This window comes from Lissotriton vulgaris, chromosome 10, assembly GCF_964263255.1.
Source record: "Lissotriton vulgaris chromosome 10, aLisVul1.2, whole genome shotgun sequence".
Taxonomy (NCBI): Eukaryota; Metazoa; Chordata; class Amphibia; order Caudata; family Salamandridae; genus Lissotriton; species Lissotriton vulgaris.
In genome coordinates, this window is record NC_141698.1 from 862,520,191 (window position 1) to 862,542,937 (window position 22,747).

Consider the following 22,747-nt stretch of genomic DNA (forward strand, 5'->3'; position numbering starts at 1 on the left):
GGTCGGGAGCCACGACCTAGAAGAGCAGGCCTCCTCCTCCGAATCCGGTGAGTCGTCATCCTGCTGTGGCTCCGGGGACATAGTGCGGGGAGTAGGAGGTGGGACTCCCCCGGGAAGGGATGGATCGGGTAAGGGTTCCTCAATCGCCTTAAAGGCGTGCCTAACCTTATCAAAGGCCACCGGGTCAATCCCCTCAGTACATGCTTTTTTAGGTGGGGGTGGGACTGTTGACGGGGAAGGATCCGAGGCCCGGACAGGCGCTGGAATGAGAGCCGCGATTTTCGTGTACGCCTCCTCCAAACACGCTGAGAGGCGTTGCTCCAGGGGCGCTATCGCCTGATCCACCGCCTTTTAGATGGAATCATCCACCGCCTGGTAGAAATAGTCATCCCAGGAGGCATAATTCAGAGGGTCCTCCTCCGTGTACTGGCCTGACTCCCTCTGCATATGGAGGTAAATTGGGCTCTACAGGAAGGGAGGTACAGCACAGTCGAATTCTAACCCCAAGGGACACACTGTGGGACTGGGGCAACCCAGAGGATATGGCGGCACAGAGGCACAGATGTCGGGACTAGCCCAGGGGACGCAGCAGCCCTCTATGTACTAGGGCACCACCCGGTCAAGCGTCCCCTTGCGCCACACCAGCGCTTATTTCGACCAACTTCGGGGTGTTCGCCACAAAATACAACCCACTCTGGGCGTCCACAAAATTGGGAAAACCTAAATTACGACCCCGCAGGGTGTCATTACCAGGTGGCCAGGGTCAGTGTGCAAACCTGCGCAAACGCGGTAAAAAACGCGTTTAAAACGCGAATTCTAGCGCATTTACTGTCAGAGAGAACACTGCCCCCTTGCGGCGCCAGAAGCACACCGCACTCTGCTGGGTCAAAAAATCACGTTAGGATCGCCAAAGCGTCCCGCGATTATCAGGGGAACCTGTAGGGGTAGAATATCACCAGCGCTAAACCACAACGTAAAACGCTACCCACAGACACCCCCAAAACACAGGAGAGAGTGAAAAAAGCACTTAACTTGCTGCTGAGCAGCGAAGGAAGAGGAAGCGGTTGCAAGGCATGATGGGCGCTGCCGGAGTACAGAGACTAACAACGGACTTATGGTTCAGTTTCCTGTTTCTTTCCCAAGTGTTCATGGGAAAAGTAGTTTTATACGTTTTTTCTTGCTGCTGTAAAAAATAAAGTGAAGAAAGTAAGGCATAATCCGAAGCCTCCAGTCCTGCCATAGAATTACATAATCAAATGCTTTCTCTGCATTTTTAAATATACGGATGAGGCTGATTTAGAACAGTAGGAATGGAGAGAGCACATCATATTGGAGTTGAGTGTTCCAAAACAAGGCAGAACTAAGAGGCCACGTTGGTCTCTTTCTTCTGATAGCACCTAGGAGGGAAGAGGCTCTGAGGAAAGCGTACAACACCACAATGACAGAGATACACATCGAAGGAATAAAACCTCACAGGACTTTGAGTTAGAGGTACTGAAATAAAATGATCTTTGCAGGTAAGAAAATAAGACAGACGTAAAATAACAAGATGTTGTTTGTTGTGGTCGCAAAATGAATAGGTAGATGGGAGCGACATGACACAAAAAAGTTAGAGGATCGGGGTAGGCATTTCCACGGGCATGGCTGAACGATAATAAAGTAATATGGAGAAAGTGCATTGAATTGTGCAGGGATACATTTTAGAGACACTATTTCTTTTAGAAGTAAATCATTGTCCTCAAGAATATGATCTTCAAACATATTCAAATATACTAATCTAATATAATTTATCAAGACTAAAACTCCAGTGCTAAGCTTTAGACAAATATATATATATTTTTTGTATATTTTTTTTTAATCAGGACAGAATTCTTAATGGTGCAAAAAATATGAACCAACATATTTGGAGATGGCATAAAACACATGCAAGTGCTCAGAATAAGTAGCATATGCGTGTACAAGCACAAAATGTAGCAATGAACTGCTGAATCTATAACACTCAATTAGTGGGTCACTGAGTTTAAATTCTATTTCCGGTCTGGAGGTGAGGATTATGCAAATCATCTCCTTTAATACCCCCAGCGTTACCTTTATCAGCAGTACCACCATAACATCATTCCAGCATTACCGTAGGAAAGCCGAACCGATTTGCCTTGCCTGTGCTTGTTGTGTTTATGTTGTGGAATGTTCTTTTCGCTCAAGAAAGCCTTTTAGTTCTCCGTGCGTTTCGTATAAATATTTCTAATTAACTCAAACCCTCCATGTACAGCCGCTTCCTTAAATTGCCCTCTTAAGAGAAACGAGCTGTCTCTGGGACCTAGATTTAGTAATTTGGGTGTGGGACGGTCTTATTTGCCATCAAGAATTCCACTCTACCGCGTGTATTTTAATGGGTAGGTGAAACTTGTCACTTGCTGCTTCCAAAGTTCAAATGTTTGGCTTTCTAGCGATAGGCAGTTGATAATGTGCAGTCATACCTTTTGTTCATACCGAGACACAGCAGGAACTAGAGCGGATGGTGGTTGGGAATTTATAAACCAAACACTGAAGGAAAGCACAGCGGGCACACAATATACTGTTATAAAAGGACCTTTTTCTAAAACATTCACGGAGTTTTTTTGTCTAAAACGTTAATTGAGTAGCCAATGTATTAAAACGATAGAAAACATTGGAGGAGCAGAAACCTATTATGAAAAGTTTTTAAACAAGATTGCTTTGAACACATGGCCTCTTTTTTTTTTATTTCTGTAATTTTTTATTGTATATAAAAAAATATATATTTACAAGGAGCATACATGAGAAGAAAGGAAGGAAAAAAAGAAAAGGAAAGCGCGGGGGGGGGGGGGGGATAGCAATATTGTCCTGCAATAGTTCGATCTTTGCAATGGTGCGAGAGGTCGGATAGTTCGAGTAGTCCAAGAAAAAAAAAAAAAAAAGAAGAGGTCCGTTTTCCGAGTAACCATGAAAACATTTCCATGTTTTATAAACTAAAACCAGTGTCGTTAACAGATACGAGATTATTCCAATTTAGTAGAGTATTGCCACCTAGTGGTTGCAGAAGAAAGTACAACACAGCGTGCCAGCATCTAATGTGGCATTTTAGACTTGGGATTGAGTGCCGTGTACTGTGCGAGAGTACATTCCAGGCAGCGCTGTAGGAAATGTCAACACCGAGGCGGAGAAAAGACCGATTTAAGGATACATGGCTTTGTTCACCTTCCACTAAAAGAAAGACTATCTTTGTAACATAAAAAGCACTTACAAGGGTTGAATGTATGGACGCAATGTCTCAGCAATAAAGGCAAGCAATACGTGTTAGAATAATTGGGACCAATGCTATTAGCATCCAACAGAACAACCGAACTAGGGATACTGATATACAGACAAAGATTAAGGATCAAGAATCCCACAGAAGCACACTCTTACCACATTCACCAGGTTTATAATCTCAATTGTCAATGTGCCATTGAAACTTTGCCCTAAATACCAAGCCTTGTCAAAGTCAACAGGTCTGGCCGTAATGTGCCAATACATGTAAACAGGCATTCACGGTTGCTGTTTACATGTGATGCGAGCACAACTGCTGTTTATCACATTAAAGCAATCCCTTCTCGCTTGGAGGATGGCGGGAAAAAGTAGGGAGAAAGGAATGGTTGCATATAGAATGTTTATAGTAGATCAATAATTAAACAAACAGCGTGATGAGGGAGTGCACTATTCAGCCAGTAAGTAACCCCTCATGCATTCAAATGGAAATACTGCCTACAAGATAGAATGATAAATGACCAAGCCATGAGATGAGATGAGAGAAAAACACTCGGCTGGGTGAAGCCAAAGCCCACTTTGTGATAACAATAGGTATCGTACAAATGCGGTGCAAGCCAGTGCGAATAATTCTATGGAATAACTGAAAAGTTATATTGAAATTCCTGATTATGATGTTTTCAACCACTGTCATGAGATGTGTTCATCATAGTCAGAAGAGGAAGGTATCCATGGAGAAGTTGTCCTGCTGGTTACAAAGATTTTTTTTTTTTTTTTTTTATTTACAAAAAAAAACACACATTTTGATGTGCTTGTACGCATGGTTGTCCAGGCCAGGCTTTTCACAAACATGACAGTTTGACAGGTGTGCTTCAGGCGGATGTAAATAAAAAGACATACAGCAGCACAGAAGAATGCAATTTATTTACTTTAGATTAATGAAGTAAAGATTGGCAACACTAGCATGTGTAATTTGAGTTTGCTTTAATTTTCGTTTTTCAAGTGGCTAAGTGGCTAAGTGCCGAAGTACCTTTACGTTTGTAGTTTTGCAGCTATGTTGTATTCAAAGCCAAACTGCAAGGAATACTTCTGTGTTAACCATCGTAATAGTCAGGGCCACGGGAATTAAGTAGCAAGGGAGGTCCAATTATGCTACGAGGTTGACTAAATTATTTGGCAAGAAAAGGCAAATTATGTGGTGTAATTTGGCATATTTGGTGATAGTGTCACTTCATAGTAAATTTTTTTTACATGTTAACACTTTCTAGAGATAGGTTGCAACCCGTTAGCGCCAGTTTAACACCCAAATATAGCAGCAATGCAATAAAAAGGTGATTGGTAAACCTTTGCAACGGTCCTTCCACTATGAGGACCGCACGGTTTCTACTTTATCAGTAGGAACGGTTTGTTTGTTGGACAGGATATTTTGGCCTATAGCCCTTCTAGCTCACAGTGACACCATAAGTACACCTAAACCTGGCATGGTAACAAATGGTTTGGGCATCCTCCGACGACAACCCCATGTCACTCGTCATGAGCATGCAGGCGCTGGGCGCCCCCCCCAGCACAGCGGGGAAATGACCCCTGCAGCGAAGGGGTTAAATACTTTATAAAAAAAAAAAGATAGGCAATTTTTCTCCATTAGCCAAGGTACCAAAAGCTAAAGAAATGGCCAACATCTCAGTTATGATTTACCAATTTATAGAGGATGCAAGCAAGAGAAAATATTTGAAAAGCAAAAAAGAAAAATACATAAAAGTGACGGTCTAGGCAGTAGTGTCCAGCAAACGTACGAAGATGCCCAAGTAGCTGCTTGATAGAGGTCTAGAACTGGGACTCCTCTAGCCAACGCAGTGGTCACAGCTGTAGTTCTGGTAGAACATGCTTGTAAGCATTCAGGAGGCCAATTGGCAGGTGTAAAGGTTTTTGGTAGAAGAACGCCTGGCTTCGAAAATGACATCATAATTCAGGAGGTAGATCAAAACACCTTCAACTGTCGCCACTCAATCTCCACACATGAAAGTGGAGAGTGGATAGGTTTGGGTGCAGTACCCTGCCCCATTTGTAATCCACTACGCATTGACAGTTGTGTTAGTCTGTCCTGGCGTTCAGAGAGCTCGCCAAATGTTCAACCACAAGGAATATGCCCAAGCGTTCCAGCCATGTCCTGAGACATACAGCCTCTTGACAGCGTCCATGAACACACCCGCCCTGCTTGTTGTAATACCAAATGGTGGTAGTGTTGTCCATAAACACCTGAACTAGCCTAACCTGGATGGAAAAAAGTCTTTCAATGCCAGACTGATCGCTCTCAGGTCCAACAGACTGATTTGGACCAGAGTCTCCGCCTGAAACCAGAGTCCTCTAATCACCTTTCCCAAGTGGCCATCCCAGCCCAGAAGAGAGATCTGTCACTACTGTGAGGTCTGGGTGGTAAAGTGGGAAAGGTCTGCTGATAACCCAATCACAGTACTTGAGCCACCACTGTAGATCTTTTGCAGTTCCCTCTGATATCTGGACCACTTCGGAGAATCCCCTGAATGCTATACCCAAAGCGTCTTAAAGACCCACTGCAGAGCCTGCATATGCCAATGGGCATGTTTTACGAACAGGATGCAGGAGGTAAGCCTCTGAGTCAGTCTCTGAGTCAGTCTCAACTAAATCCAGGATAGAGGCTGAAACTTCGGAGTTATAGCCTGAATATTCTGGACTAGCTGTTCGAGATGATAGTCTAGATACTGCACTGTATCCAGAACAGCTCCGATAAAAGGAAGTGTCTGAGAAAGAGTCAGGTGCAACTTTGGCACGTTAATAGTGAACCCCAGCGAGCTCAGGAGGTCTGTCGCAGTCTGGAGACGTGAAACAACTCACTGTGGCGAGTCCCCCTTCAACAGACAAAAGTTGAGGTCGAGTAATACTGGCACCCCTGACCTCTGCAGATGTGCTGCAACCACCGTCGTTACCTTGAAGAACACCCGAGGGGCACTGGTAAGGACAAAGGGGAGCACAGAGACCTGAAAATGCACCAGGCCCACCTTGAACTGCAGGGAACGTCTTTGGGCAGGCAGGACAGAAACGTGGAAGTAGGCATGCTACAAGTCCAAAGCTACCATCCAGTCGCAAGTGTCAATGACAGGTAAGACCTGAGCTAGGGTGAGCATCTTGAACTTTTCCTTATTCAAGAAGTAATTGAGAGGACGCAGATCTTAAATAGGATGGAGGCCTCCATAGTTCTTTGCAAAAGAAAGTAGTGGGAACAACAACCATGACCTACTTCTGATATTGGAACCCTCCTGATGGCTCCTTTGGCCAAAAGGGCCAGTACTTCCCGTCATAAAAGCGCAAGGGTGTCCTCTATTGGCCAAGGCAGTGACGGGGGAGTTTGGTGGACCGGAAGGGTGTACCACTTTCGTACAATCTGGAACGCCCATTTGTCGGACATAATCTGTATCCATTGGTACATATAGTATCTGATTTTACACCAACAGGATGGCAATGCAGGACTAAGGGCAAGCTAGAGAGGCTTAGACTCTGTGGCTGCTTAGGGGAGGGTTGGGAGTGAGTGGGGGTGGAGGGGGGAAATGGGCTGACTTCTGACCACCATCAGGACCATAGGCAGCACTTTGTGCAACTGTATCACACACAGTATGGTAATAACGGCCCAGTAAGCACACAGAATTCGAAGTGCCAGGCTGGCGTAAGAAAAAAAAAATCCTTTCCAAAAGGTATCCAGTCTCTTGGGTTCCCTATCCACTGGTGTTGATGGGAGCGTGGCAAGATTTATTCGGAATGTTGAGGCCTGGACCACCAGGTTAGGGATGGGATGATGGGTGCGGAAGGCCGGGTCCCCAGCGCAATGGTGGTGGGAGATAGTTCCGTACCCTGGAGGGTCTGAACTGGCCTTGTTCCAGGCCTTAGCAAGACATTAGTGAGGGCTCTGTTGAAGGCTAGTGAGGGTTCTGATTGAGATACCCCCGGTTAAAGCACCTTCGTCAAATAATAAGTTTTTACTTGAACCGTAGACAGCTGAATGTCCAGGACATCAGGTGCCCCCTGGATCATCATCATCACCAAAGAAGCAACCTTCCTCCAAAGACATTGTGAGAGGAGGCCAGTGTCTGGTGAAGTATCCAGACCAAAGGCATAATCCTGGTCCTCATACTAGTATTTATCGTCCATGACCTCAGCTGGGAGGGAGGGGGGGAGAGATTGTTTCAATGTAGAAATAGAGATCCTCAAATCCCTCTATTTATGTTCCTCAGTGAGCACTGTATGAAATAGTGCTCTGTCTACAATCCAGGTTATGAGGGGCATCGCGCGCTGCTGGAAACACCACCAAAGGAACGGTCCAAGGAAACTGCGCCCCTGGAACAGTCACGTGAGAAGGTCACAGTTGAGGTCTATCTGGCTCCACTAACAGATTCTAAGGGGCCAACTGGCACCAAGGTCAAACTAGACGGTGGAACTTCAGTTGATGACGCTTCTGAACCTGTAGGACCCTAAGGCACTCCAGAGACGTTTGCACCCCCAAAACGGAGGCTCATGCCCTTATAAAACGCTTGGAGATGGGTGGGGGCCGTTCAGCCTTAGGAAACTCAGGGAAGCCTGGAGCACACCCAGTTTCCGACCAGGCTGCACTGGGACTACCTCCAAGCAAGGTTGGGATTTGTTGGGTTGTTTGCTTACGTCACAAAGATTTTTGACTTCTTGGACTTTTTCTAGTGGGACTTACCAGAAGAAGTCCTGAAGAGCGATGAGGACCAACATGAACCACTCTGGGAGTGCTCCCAAGAACCTCCCATGGGAACGGGAATTGGAGTGGCACAGTGTCGCGTGACGGGCAGACGAAAGTTTCATAGCTCGCACTCAGATGACCTTAAGGTTTATCCTCCTGCACTCCGCACAAGACACAGCACCATGATCCTTCTCGAGGCACCACAGTCAGACCAAGTAGGGGTCTGACACCGCTATCTATTCATGAAAGGTGCCATAAGTTTTGAACCCCGTGGGGTTTTTCAGGGATATCTCTCAAAAAAAAAAAAAAAGAGAAAAAAGGAATACTAGTTGACAAAAAGGTCGTAGTCAGTCAAAAAAATGACAGAGGGGAGCTTGATCCAGATCCACACTGATGCAGCAGAAGAGAAGGAACTGAAGTCTATGTCTTGAGGGTGGCGCCTTTATAGGCACTGTGCACGTAACTTCTAGTGCGAATGATGCCACCTACGGGCAAGAACGGAGGATTGCTCAAAAACTGCCGGAGCCAGTCGGGCATCAGGAAATATCCTAAGGTAATTAATCTGTGGCTAGATGTCTATTAGATACAAAGGAAGAGTAAAAAGAGCAAAGAATGAAGTTGATAAAATGTTTTTTTGATTAAAAAAAAAAATAATTAAGCCTGCAATTTCAATCCCACAGATAACGTGTATACAACAATATTCTTGGCATTCTATTTGCAGAGACAAAAGTACTACGATTTTTTTGATTTCAAAATGTTTTATTACATTTTTACAGGCAAGTACATTCGCTTTACAGTAACAGGGTACCAGCCAAGCTTGGTTAGTGATGCCATGGTTACAGGTAGTTGTTGTACATGTTTGGCTGCATCCCTTTACAATGTCTTGCTAGAAGATTAGGACAGATGAAGGAAAGAGAGAGTAGAGGAGAAAGGGAGGAGATAGGTTACAAGAAGAGTAGTATAGCGAAGATCCTATTCTGGGTTTATAGCATTTTGTTTTGTGGGCAGCTGTCTCCCTCAAGTGAAATCATGGGGGTTCATAGGAGTCCAGGTACACGTCCAGCGATTTCCATATCGCCCTACTAGCTGGTTTCCAGGGTGAGTTTTGCAGTGCTGTGCTGTCTGCGCCCCTGAGGTACGTTACCCAATTGATCTAACCTTTGTATGTTGTCTTAGCTGTGTCCCTCCAATTGGACAGTACCATTTTCACTGCCGCAGTCAGTAGGAGGTCCAACAGATCGCCGTCATGTTGTGATGCAAGTCCTGCGGTCATAACATACTGTGTCTACTGCATGTCATACACAGGTATAAAAAGATCTGCATGTTTCCTAAAAATCAGTGTTATGAGTAAGAGCGAGGTTATACTAAATTTGTACAGCACTGCCCCCTAGTGGTCCTATACAAAAGTACAACAGAAACTGATTTAACAAGAAGTCCTCTTCAAAAATTGTTTTCTCCTATTGCTCTCAATTTCAAAAGCAGCAAAAACGTATTAGTCCATTTACAATCTATATGGCTTGCTTTGGATGTCGTCAATATAAACATGATTTTGTAGAGTGTGTTACAGTTCGTTTTTGTAGAGAAAATTCGAGTCAACACGCTATGTAAGAAGCTGGCTCTCTGCACATTGTACCTTGTTTTGGTACACAATATAGAGTGTCCAGGCGGCACTTCTTAGTCTACAGAGGCAAAAATAACAAGCATTTACAATGCAACGGTTTCGCCTTTGGAAAAGTTAGAGCTATTGGCATTGTAAATGACACAATTTGTATTTATGTATTGGTTTTGAAAACAGATAAATAAATGGCATTGTCATTTACATTGGCAATAGCTTAATCTCTTGCAAATGTGAGACCTATTGTACCCTACGGACAAGCTCAGCAGACAGCAATTACTACCACACACACACACCCAGAGCCAGCCACACACCCAGAGCCAGCCACACACACCCAGAGCCAGCCACACACACCCAGAGCCAGCCACACACACCCAGAGCCAGCCACACACACCCAGAGCCACACACACACACACCCAGAGCCACACACACACACACACCCAGAGAATCTAGAATAATACCTTAAGCCTTCTAAGTTTGAATCAGCAAGTCCATATGTGAGAGAGGATCCTGTTCAGCTTCATGAGTTGGTGTTTTTTAGGTCTTGATTATCAGATAGCGTAAGATGTCTGATTGTGGAAGGCCTATTATGCGCTTACCAAGTACTTACAGGGGTTTCCAGCCCATTGTTTACCAGTGGTTGGCTTTATCGTCACTCTCAATTGCTTGCTTCTTATGCAATGGATTTCCTTGTCACAGCTTTTCCGTCTGGTGTTTGGAGAGACATGGCGCAGCATGTTTATTTTTGCATCTCGCCTTCACTTGAAAGTGAAAGCGCAATGAAAAATAAACAGCGGGAATGGGGAGCGCTTGTCCTTTCAGAGGAGACAGATGTGAGATGGAGATGTGCGAAGGAGACGACAGGCCGAAGAACAGATCTGACTTACTGGGGAAGAGGAGCTGAGAGATGCTGCCAATCTCGGGATTTCTTTGATCCATAAGATACAGTGGTGTGGAAATGAGCAGCATCTAAGAAAACGTCATTGTTGCCCACTGTCGCTTTACCAATAGCTGTGAAAATAGAACTTGTAAATATTTCATTTACATGATGAAATGTATTATTCCACGAAGGCTTATACAATTCATGGATGACTTTTGCTACTAGCTGTACGGACTTGATGAAGGCTGGGAACTGCTAAAAATCTGAGATACTAACCCCTTGTTTAAGGATTGGCTCCTTCAGGATTAGTGCGACTGCACACAACAGAAACATATTATGATGCACTAAACAGCCATATGGCGAACATTTTGAGTCATGATGGGTGCCACTACCCTTTTAAAGTATCATATTTTACTAAAAAAAAAAAAATATGCAAGGATGGAAGTGAAGAGAAGTGATGGTGGTGCGGAGAGCATGGGTGTGGTGTAGGGAGGAGGGAACTAGGAAATGTATGCAATTGATGGAGGGAAAGTTAAAGCATGGAGGGGAGAGGGGGTGTGGCGGTTGAGTCTGACCGGAATGAAGAGGAAGGGATGGTCATTTTCACGGTAGGGCGCATTTTGCTCTCAGCCAACCCGAAGGCCAGTGGGGGGGGGGTCGCATACGATGTTTGTGCTCGTTTCTTTTTTTTTTTTTGCCCCAGTCTGTCACTTAAACTTTAGAATGGAGTTATTTTCTTTATTTCTGCGACCATTGCGGTGCCTTGAAGACCTCAGACTCGGAACTGGCCCTAGACCTGAAAAAGGTAATGGTCTTTCGACGCTGACGGGCACGTGCTTCAGAAACTACAGGGCGAGGTATGTCTCAGAGGAGATCAGCAATAACCGACAGTCTACAGCGTCTGGTACCTCCTGGGGTGCCTCCAGAGAGACACCAGGGGCCGTTACATAGCTGGGAGAAGCAAGGGTAGCGCTCTGAAAGAATCCAGATGTTTGAGAGGATGATCCGCGAAACAGCAATAGAAAAAAGTCCAATGTAGCACACAGTGTTTGACTTCAAGCCCACATACTGCCAGGCTGGGGACATGTGCCCACACGCGTGTGTACATTTATACACCATGGCCTGCAGGAGTGCTCAGCGGGTTGAACGCTCGCAGCTGAGACTTGCGGCAGAGTGGTGGTCGCCGTCTGAATCTTAGCAAAACCGGTTCAGCTTCTATTTTCTTAGGTTAGTAAATTGAGCATCTTTAAATTAGCCATAATTACAGCCACCCAAAAGCATACATACTGCAGAGGTTCGGTATAAAAACAAGATTTGTTGACACAAGGGCAGATTTCCACACATCTCCCAGATATATATTTAGGTCTGCATTGCCGAACGCAAGGTTGTCAAATACCAAAGCTGTCTTGTTTTGGCGCCAGCTTTGCTTCTTTATTTTCCCCGTTATTTACCCTTTTATAAGGCATTCGTCATGTTACTTTTCATCCCAATATACGTCCCGTGTTCCTATCTCTCCACCCTTCTTCCTCCCCGCTCTCATTTTCTGAGTGTGAAAAATAAGCCCATCCCACAAAAAAACGAATGCCAGAGCCCGTCACCCACAAACACCGGCCCAAATTAAGCATGGGCCGTGCATCACGCCAGCTGTTCCGTGACACGTGAGTGAGCGGCTGACAGCGACGCTCCTTCTCTTCCACGTCATGTTCTTTTCCACCCCTGCGAAGATGGCCGTCTAGGAGCTCTTTCTTATCATGAGTTTCCAAAAGCTGAGCCGAGGACGGCCGCCGGTACTTGGTCGGACCCGCTCCCTTCCATGAGCACTGCAAGTCGGGGAAGGCTCAGCTCTCCGTCCGGCCGGGGGCTCCGAGGACGAAGTAGAAGTGGGGCTGAATGACTGGTGATGTGATGATGCTGAGGTGGTACCGATTTGGTGCGACACACAATGTATAAAATGCACACTACCAATTTGCAAATTGCCGGGTTTTACCATCAAATACAAATCAAGCTATGACATTAAGCCTACCACTTGAGCCTAACCTCAGACCCAATCATGGACCACGCTGTAGAAGGGCCATGTTGGAAAAGTTGGATTTAAAAGTTAATAGGCATGTACGCCTAGAGAAGCAAATTGCTTTCAGTGCATTGTGTCTTCTGTAAAATAAAAGTACAACTTTCAGTAAATAACATGAATCTGCTAACCTGAGCAGAATCAACTTTCAATGCATGCTCTGTTAGTCTGATTAATGACCAAAGTATAATCAATCTAGAATTGTATTTTCCTCCAAGGAATACAAAACTAAACGTTTTGTTGCTATGACTTAAAGTGTTGTTCTATGTGTTTGCAGATGACAACCTTTATAAAAAAAGTATTTGCGGGCCTTGGATATGGCCAATAGCTGACAAGGAAAATGCTACTTACCAGTATGCATCTGTTCTTGGCATGTGGAGCTGCAGAGTTGTACACCTTAGCATTAGACCGCCACCTGGTGTTGGGCTCGGATGATTACAGGTTGTTGTTGTCTTGGAAGAAGTCTTTGTAGTAATCATATAGGTGATTCCTCCCTTGGACAACAGTGCGCATGAGCATCGACTCCATCCTTAGATTGTTTTTCGCCATGAAGGGAAATGATGGAGTTAGTAGAGATATAGTAAGAAAAAGGATGTCAATGCGTGTGCATCTAAATAAGATGAAAAACTGGAACGGATACAAGTCCCGGGGAGGCGGGAGGGCATGTACAACTCTGCAGCTCTACATGCCAAGAACAGATGCATACTGCTAAGTAGCATTTTCCGTTCGAGGCATATGAGCTGCAGATTGTACACCTTAGCATCTATTGTGCAGCAGTGTCTCCCCTTAGCGGTGGTCACCTGTATCCGTTGCAGTTGTTTGAAATAAAGTTTTAAGGACAGCTTGGCCTACTGCAGCTTGGCTTGCACATCAACACAATAGTGTTTAGTGAAGGTATGTGGTGTAGACCATGTAGCTGCCTTGCATATATCCTCTAATGGTATGTTTCCTAAGAAAGCCATAGAGGCTTCTAGTTTGAGAGTAGAATGCGCTCTAGGAGGGGCTGTTAGTGTACGTTTAGCTTTAGCATAGCATATTTGTATACATTTTACAATCCGCCTCGCAATCCCACCTTTGGAGATGGGGTTGCCTTTATGAGCAGGAGAGAAAGCTACAAACAGTTGTTTTGTCTTCCTAAAGGATTTTGTTATATCTATGTAGTATAAAAGCGCTCTTTTAACATCTAATGTGTGTAATGCTCTTTCTGCCACAGAGTCTGGGGTTTGGAAAAACACAGGTAACTCTATGGATTGGTTTAGGTGAAAGGAAGTGATGACCCTTGGAAGAAATTTTGGATTAGATCTAAGAACCACTTTGTTAGGATGTATTTGAAAAAATGGTTCTTGTATTGTGAAAGCTTGTATTTCACTTACTCTTCTAAGAGAGGTAATGGCAACAAGGAAAGCTGTTTTCCATGTTAGAAATTGCAGTTCACATTTACGTAAAGACTCGAACGGGGGTCCCATGAACCTTGTGAGCACTAAATTTAGGTTCCACATAGGGGAAGGTGGTAACCTTGGTGGGATTATTCTTTTTAATCCCTCCATGAAAGCTTTTATTGCTTTTACTCTAAAGAGAGACAGGTGTTGTCTGTTATTTAGATATGCTGCAATTGCTGCAAGGTGCAGGCGTATGGAAGAATATGCCAAGTTAGACCTTTGTAAATGTAAAAGGTAACAGATGATATTTTGGATGGAAGCATCCAGTGGATCAATGTGATTATTTTTGCAATAAATTGTGAGGATTCTCCATTTAGCTGTGTAACACACTCTAGTAGTGGGGTTTCTAGCCTCTTTAATGATATTCATACAGTCTGGTGGTAGGTTTAAATAACCAAACTCTAAGACTTCAGGAGCCAGATAGCCAAATTCAGTTGGCTGGGATCTGGGTGTCTGATTTCTCCATGGTTCTGTGTTAGCAGGGATGGTGTGAGGTGTAGCTTTTGATGCAGAGCTAGAGACAGTTCTGGTAGTGTGGTGAACCACGGTTGGCGTGCCCATGTGGGAGCTACCAGTATCATTGTGAGAGACTGTTGTCTGAGCTTGTGCACTACTAAAGGAATGAGTGGGAGAGGCTGAAAAGCGTACGCAAATCTGCCTGACCAGTTCATCCATATCGCATTGCCTTCGGACTGTGGGTGTGAGAACCTGGCGGCGAAGGCTGGGCATTTTGCGTTTTCATGGGTGGCAAACAGATCTATGTGTGGATGCCCCCACCTCTGGAAGAATGGCTGAAGAACTTGTGGATGTAGTTCCCATTTGTGAATTTGTTGTGCCTGCCGACTTAACAGATCTGCTATCTGATTGTGGACTCCTGGAAGGTGCTCCGCTAGCAGATGTATGTTTTGAGGAATGGCCCAACTCCAAATGTTCTGTGCAAGTTGGGACAGTTGCAGAGTGTGTCCCCCCCTGTTTTTGTATATGGTACATGGATGTCATATTGTCCGTCCCGATTAAGACAGCTTTGTTTTGACTTGAAGTTGAAAAGTCTTGAGTGCTAGGAATATTTCTAGCAGCTCTAGGTGGTTGATATGGAACCTTTTCTGTTGAATGGTCCATTGTCCTGGAGTTGCGTGATGTAAGAGATGGGCTCCCCACCCTGTGAGGGATGCGTCTGTTGTAAGCACTACTTGTTGAACAGGCTCTAGGAACGGCCGCCCCTTTGTCAGGTTTTTGGTGTTCCACCATTGCAGAGAGCGATATGTGCGGCTGTCCACATTCACCAGGTCTTTTAGTTGACCTTGAGCTTGGTTCCACTGTTGTGCTAAGCACTCTTGTAGGGGACGCATCTGCAGTCTTACGTGTGGTACTATGAAGATGCAAAATGCCATCATGCCTATTAGTCTCATGAACACCCTGGCTTGTAGAGACTGCTGGCGTTGAAACCTGGTGACTAAGGCTTGAATGCTCTGTATCCTGGCTGTGCTGAGATACGCTAGAGCTGTGGACGTATTTAGTGTAGCTCCTAGATACTGATTTACATGCGAAGGCTGTATGTGCGACTTGGTGTAGTTTATTGTGAATCCTAAGTAGTGCAATGTTTGAATTGTTTGCTGTGTGTGCTGGACACACTGATTGAACGATTTTGCTTTTATTAGCCAGTCGTCTAGGTAAGGGAAGACATGGATCTTCTGAGATGTGCTGCTACTACTGCTAGGCACTTTGTGAATACTCTTGGTGCCGTGGTTACCCCAAATGGAAGGATTTTGAATTGATAATGTTGCTCTTCTAGTACAAACCTTAGATACTTTCTGTCAGCAGGATGTATGGAGAAATGGAAGTAGACGTCCTTTAGATCTAGTGTTGTAAGGAAGTCGCCCTGTTGTAGTAGTGGAAGCACCTGTTGTAAAGTGATCATATGGAAATTATCTGGTTGTATGTAGCGATTGAGGGGCCTGAGGTCGAGTATTAGTCTCAGTGTCCCGTCTTTTTTGGGAATTAGAAAAAACAGCGAGTAAACCCCCATTCCCTGTTCTTGTAAAGGAACTATTTGAATAGCATCCTTCTGTAGAAGTGATAACACTTCTTGTCAAAGCAGAGTTAGATGGTCTGTAGACATTGGACGCTGTCTCTGAGGTATGTTTGGAGGTGTTGCTGTAAGTTCTAGGCAGTAACCATGTTGGATAATCTGTCTTACCCACTTGTCTGTTGTAATGGAGTTCCAGACAGGCAGGAACTGTGCTAATCTGCCCCCTACAGGAGTGGTATGCTGTGGGGGGAGCAGAGAGAAGTCATTGCTTGGTGGTGGAAGAGGATCGATTGTTATTGTTAACGCGACCTCTTCCTTTGTTATCGTTTCCTCTATATCCACCTCTAAAGTATCCTTTATTGGAGGAGGTTTGTGACTTGAAAGATGATGTAGTGTCTGCTCCAGTCTGCTGTAGGAGGAGCGACGAAAGGAATCTCTATTTGGTGTAGACTGTAAAGCTCCCATAGACTTAGCAGTGTCAGTGCCTTTTTTCATCTTTTCTAGTATGTTGTCTACTTCAGGACCAAATAATTGGTTTTGATTGAAAGGCTGGTTTAAAATGGTAGTTTGCACCTCTTGTTTAAACCCTGAAATGCGTAGCCACGCATGTCTCCTAAGTATGACACTGGTGTTTATGGCTCTAGATGCTGTGTCAGCGGCACCTAGAGCACATTTTATTGAGGCATTAGATATTTGCTTGCCTTCCTGTATAAGGTCAGTTGCTTGATACTTGTACTGATCTGGTAGATGTTGAAGTAGTTATTCTAGTCGATCATAATGGGCCCTTTCATAACGAGAAAGGAGGGCTTGTGTATTTGCTACACTCTACTTGTGCAGCTACTCTTTTCCCTGATGCATCCATTACCTTTGATTCTTTATCACATGGGGGCGCTTCTCCTGATGTTTGAGAATTAGCCCTTTTTCTAGCATTTGACACCACTAATGAATCTAGTGGAAGGTGTCCTTTAATATAGACTGGGTCTGTAGGTGCTGGTCTATATTTCTTTTCAATTCTAGGGTTTAAAATTCTCGTGCGTACAGGATCTTTAAATACTTCTGGAGCATGCTTGAGTACTCCCTTAATCATCGGAAGAATTTGAGCCGTCCTCTGAGAGTGCTCAAAGGTGTTGAAGAGAAAATACTCTTCAATATCGTCAGAATGCATAGACACTCCATGGTAAACAAATGACTAAAACTAATTGGGTCTTCTGGAGGGGAAGGCTTTGATGGGTATGAATGCGGTTCTGGAACATCAGGCATATTCTGTGAATTTGGAAAATCATATATGGGTACCTCTGTTGGGTTTGAATAATCCCATATACCCTCATTTATGTGGTATGAGCTAGGTTCTTCCTCATCCTCCCCTCCCTCTAAGTTATATTCATCATCATTTTGCTGTGAGGAATGTGATGATAATGGAGAATGTGCAGGAGATATATGAGGAGGTATGTGAGGAGGTATAGGAGAAGGAGGAAGAAGAGGTATAGGAGAGGAAGGGTGCATAGGAGAAGTTGCACAGTCCTTCTTGGCAGGCACCACATGAGTGGGTGGTGCATCTGCTGGTCTCTTCTTGTGAAGTGTAGTGCCCACATGACCTATCTTTGGGTCTATATAGATCTTCTTTTGTTGAGGATCTGGTGTAAAAAGTTCCTCATCTTCTACAACCTCCCTGGGCTTCGATTTTTTCGGCTCCGGTGGAGGTTGTGGTTTTTCATTAGCATTGGGAGGTGTTGTAACGTCCTATGGCAAAAATGTCAGTGCCGAAGGTGTTGTTTTTGGCTTCGTAGGCATGTTCGAGGGTTTGGTCACCTCAGAATCAGGCTTCTTTGTCTTCGGCACTGAAGATGTGGAAGTGGACGGCTTCGGAGCTGGTGCTTCTTTCGGTTTCGGTATCGGCACGTCTTTATGTTTCAGTGCCGGTACGATTTTTGGCTTCGGTACCGAAGGGTCTTTTGGCTTCGGTGCCGAGGTGTCTTTATGTTTCGGTGCCGACAGGAGATGTTTACTCTGTGTCGAGGCACTAGAAGGCTTTGTTGGTTTCTTCGGAGCCGGGCTCGATGGCAGGGCTGTCGAAGTTGATTTTTGGTCTCGACTGGGCCCCTTGGGCGGAGTGCTGACCTTTGCCTTCGGTTTGGGCAGAGTAAGTGTTGCAGGGGCAGTAGCACTCACGCGCTGACCCGATGAAATGGAGTCATCTGAGTAGTCTGCCTCTGATACGATCTGGGGCTCCGGAGAGTCTTCTTCAGGAACGGGGGGGGAACCTCTTCGTCGAAGATATCCTCCGGTGCTGGGGCTGATCTCCTCATCTCGTGTCGACGGGCCCTCTGATCCTGGATGGTTTTCTTCGGTCGGAAGGACGCACAAGCCGTGCAGGTCGACTCGTCGTGTTCCGGCGATAGGCAGATGTTACAGACCTCGTGGTCGCTATGTGGAAATTCTGCCTGGCATTTCGGGCATTTCTTGAACAGAGTTCTTTCCATGTGGTGTAGGCCGGACGGTGTCGATAGGCCCAACGGCCCACTTCGATGACCGGAATGGGAGTTATGTCGTCAAAAAGCCTTGTCTTCGATGTCGAAGGTAGTTTGTTGAAGTTTGTGGAAGTTCTGCGCTTCGAAGTTGCTGAATGTTTTTCTGGCCGGAGGAGAAACTTTCATCCGAACCCAGTGGCGGAAAAAAACAATCTAAGGATGTAGTCGATGCCCATGCTCACTGTTGTCCAAGGGAGGAGTCACCTATATCATGACTACAGAGACTTCTTCCAAGACAACAACAACCTGCAATCTTCCAAGCCCAACACCAGGTGGCGGTCTAATGCTAAGGTGTACAATCTGCAGGTCATATGCCTCGAACATACATTTCTATCTTTTCAGTCGCTCTATACTTTGCCTACATCTAGCATGTCGCTCTAGCAGCTCTGCCACTGTGTGTATCATGCTTGTCCCTCTTCCATGTCTGTGATGTATGCTGTGTCTGTATATCACTCACCGGGGTGAGGAAGGAGGTACAGGAGCTCATTTTTAATGCGCAAAACCACGCTCACTGGTGACATGATGGCCAACACTAGCTACGGGCCTTTGTTCTGCAGAAAGGGTGTCAATGTCACTAGTCTCAGCTCCGTACATGGTGCATGAGTGGTGTTGGCTCGATGAGAGTTGTGTATGTAGCACTAAGCATGCACTAGAATTATTAGGGCTCGATCATGGAATATTAGTGTGTTAATGTCTGTACAAGATAGGATTTGAATATTGGCACTGTTTATAAGTCAATCGAAGCATAACACGATGATGCAGTTTGTCGACAGTGAACAGCTAATGGATCAGTAGTGATGGTAGGATTGGAGGTTGGGAGCACAATGGGAGGCCTGTCTGTGGACTGAGCCAGAGAGGGGCCACCAAGTGTATACCAAGACTCGGGAGGGGCACAAATGTTGCAGCAATATCACGGACGCCGGCAGCTAAAAGGTTACCTTTGTTCCAGCTATGCTCTCAGTAATAGTCAAGCAGAGAGCAAAAAATAAAAGGCATGCACGCACATAGCCACTGAAACAAGTGCTAAAACACCTGGGTCCGGAGGAATTTCTGCAGGAAATACGGCGGGAGAGCCGGGAAGATGAATGAAAAAGCAGAAAAGGTAGAAGGAAAGAGAACAATCTGTAGCCCGGTGACTGACGAGGATGGTGGGGGAGAAAGGGTGAGAGCAGAGAGCAGGGGGTGGAGGAGCATGGAAATGAAAGGGAAAGAGAACAAGCTGTAGCCCGGTGACAGACGAGGAGGGAGGGGGAAAAGGGAGGGGATAGGGAGAGCAGCGAGTGGAGGAGCATGGAAATGAAAGTGATTCACAGGTTGTAAGGCTTAATGAGCCATGACGGAAAGCCAGATGGCGGCTGTGCATGTAACCGCAAGCTTTAGACCACAAGCAAAAGCATGTGGTTGGACTTTTTAAAGCCCATTACTAATTGTCTCGCCAGAGCAGCGCATGCGGTGGCTCAGGCGAGACCTAAAAAACTGACCCCTGGATTTAACATTACCAATTCTCACTTCAGTTATCAAGCACCCAATGTATTCAACTGGCCAAGACAAAAGCTATATCTGAAAAAATATGACCTGGGAGTTGACAGCAGTGCATTTGCATGTTCAAACATTTTGATTGAGAAGAGTTCTTGAATATGTGAAGCCTATTACATCTAGTCAAACATAAGGATCTCAATTTAGGGATTTCAAGAATCCCAAAATGGCAGCACACCAGAACTTAATTCTAAGAAATCTAGGTTGTTTTCGGCGGACATTATCTACATAAAAATAGAGACCCCTTAAGACAAAGTTAAATAAAAAAAGCAAAAACGTCTCCATAGCTTGCTTTTGAAAGAGTACAATATGTGATAACACAAGCATTTGCAATGCAATAGGTCTCGCATTATTAAAGTTTGAGCTATTGCCATTGCTAATAATAATGCAACACCAGGAGCAAAAACATTCAGTAATGCGAGACCTATTGCGGGGAGGAGAGAAAGAGATAGAGATATAGCGGATGGCACATGGTTATGTGGTCCAAATAAAGGTTTTCTATGCTTGCGCTATCTCATACTGCATCTTTTCAAAGGAACCTGCTGCTGCGACATTCTGGCCTGAAATAAATAACGTTACAGCATGTATTAATACCTGAGCTTGAACAATGGCCACTGAAAATCACCAAGGAAATAACTTCAGCCCGCGAAAAACATTCTCTAGAAGTCCATATAAAATGTTATTTGATACAAAGTAAGAAGTGCAACGAAAAGGCCTAAGACCTAACATGAGCAGTCTGGTACATCAAGGTTACACACGGTATACGATGATGCACAGTTTTGAATTTTATTTAGTGGCTAATGCCACACATCCGCTGGTATCTACAACAAGCAGAGAGCAAACAGAGGCAACCCGAAAAACACTCTTGTTCCTGCAGATCCAGCAGAATGCTTGAGAAACATGCAACACAAAAATCAACAAGGTTTGTCTTCGTTGACTCCAGGAGGTTTGCCACTAGAATCGATGCTGTGAAGTATTGTTACTGTCAATGCCATGGGTTGACCTGCCAGGTGTTACAGTTGATTGACACAAGGTGTATCGTTACTGAGGACTTCATGGTTGTCAGGACTGAAATCTCAGCTACACCAGCAGTATCCGTCGCCCCACAATTCAGTCCAAACCCCAATTGCAAAACTAGGTTTTTCCAGAAGACAGCGAGGGTGCAGGGTCCCTCAAACTCACGAAACTTGGTAGGATATGGTCAGCTCAAGGCCCATGTAGAGTGCGCGCCCAGACGCTCAATCTTTGAGGGACGAGCAGCCCTTGTCTTCCTCGCTCAGGCCCTGCTCGCACTCTGCAGGCCCCCTCTCCGTTGCCAGATGGACTATAATCCCACTCTCAACTCTCAAGAGGTTCCCGGCAGATGTGCGGTGCAACTGCTCAGATCCAGGCCCCGCGCGCAGGGAGCGATGTCATCGGCGCCAGGACCAACGAGCTCACTTTTTGGAAGTCACCAATCAGCCCTCCGAGAGAGTCCATCGGCCCTCTCTCGCAGATCCGGGTAGGGGGTTTAACCTGGCCGGTGGTGGACAAGCCGGGCCGAAGAGCACCCAGTCTGCGGCCAGAGGGGGGGTAAATGCGCACTGCTCGCAGAGTGCAAAGTTTCCCCGGAATTTGAAGAGCGCACTGCCCCGGTTTGTTTGTTGCCGTCGGATGCGGTCAGTCCACCTCCTCCTCCCCCCCCCTCCCCCCCCCCCCCCCCCCCACCACCACTCCGCTTTTCTGGAGAGTGGCTGCGTCTTTCTCGATGGGGCTCGAGGACTGACACTGGCCAGATAAATCAATAGGGCGACACACCAACTGCACGGGGCCGCGCGGGGGGGGGGGGGGGAGGAAGGGGGGCGCGTGCTGCTGCTGCAGGCAGTAACTGGCCCCGTGGAGTGGTCATGAGAGGGGAGGGGAGGGGAGAACGAACGGGGCTACAGGGGGCTAAAAAAAAAAAAAGACTCCACCAGGGGAGGGGAATTCATATCGCCCGACGCCCGAGACATCTAGATTCCTTGCAAGGGCATGAAGTTTTAATGTCTGGTTTGTCCTAAGGACAAGGAGATCATGCACCCTAGTAATTCGAGACACCTGACTGAAATAAAGTGCCTTATAGAAGAGCCAGTCACATTACACAAGGACGTATTCATATTTTATTGCTGTAGGCACGAGGAGATTAAAAGATTTGTTTCTCACTAACAGGATGTTAAACAGACACTGAAAATCGAACCTGGTTCCTCAGCTCCAAAACCGGACGCTCTGGATGTTGGGCCACATCGTCTCCAGTGAATATGAGCATGGTTAAATTCGAATTGGCAGGTTGCATACAGAAATTGCACAGCGCTGTCAGCTAACAGATTTATGTATTTCTCCACGAAGCTTTCTTGTAGTTTCCGGGCTCCTCTTCTCGCCCGTTTCATTCCTTAGAGCAAGAGGGAAACATGACGCAGCATCTGCAGTCCGAGAACAGCCACAGCATGGGCGGGTAAGAGGCTGGCAGACCCTGCTCTCACCTGGGCTCTTTGTTCATACTTCTGATGTGCTGCCCTTTGGCCTCTCAGATACAGCCCCCAGGTCGCGCCCCACTCACTCGCATTTGAAGGCCTGCAGTGAAATAATTCATGGGCCACTGCCTCAGCACATTGCTTCCCCTCTGCACTTATCTGGT

The 22,747-nt window shown here is 45.7% G+C and overlaps 1 protein-coding gene across 5 annotated transcripts in view; it reads right to left on the reverse strand.

Annotated features, from left to right (window-relative positions):
- MINDY3 (MINDY lysine 48 deubiquitinase 3) overlaps positions 1-22,747 on the reverse strand; it is a 230,993-nt gene that overhangs the window by 128,644 nt on the left and 79,602 nt on the right. The window lies entirely within an intron of this gene.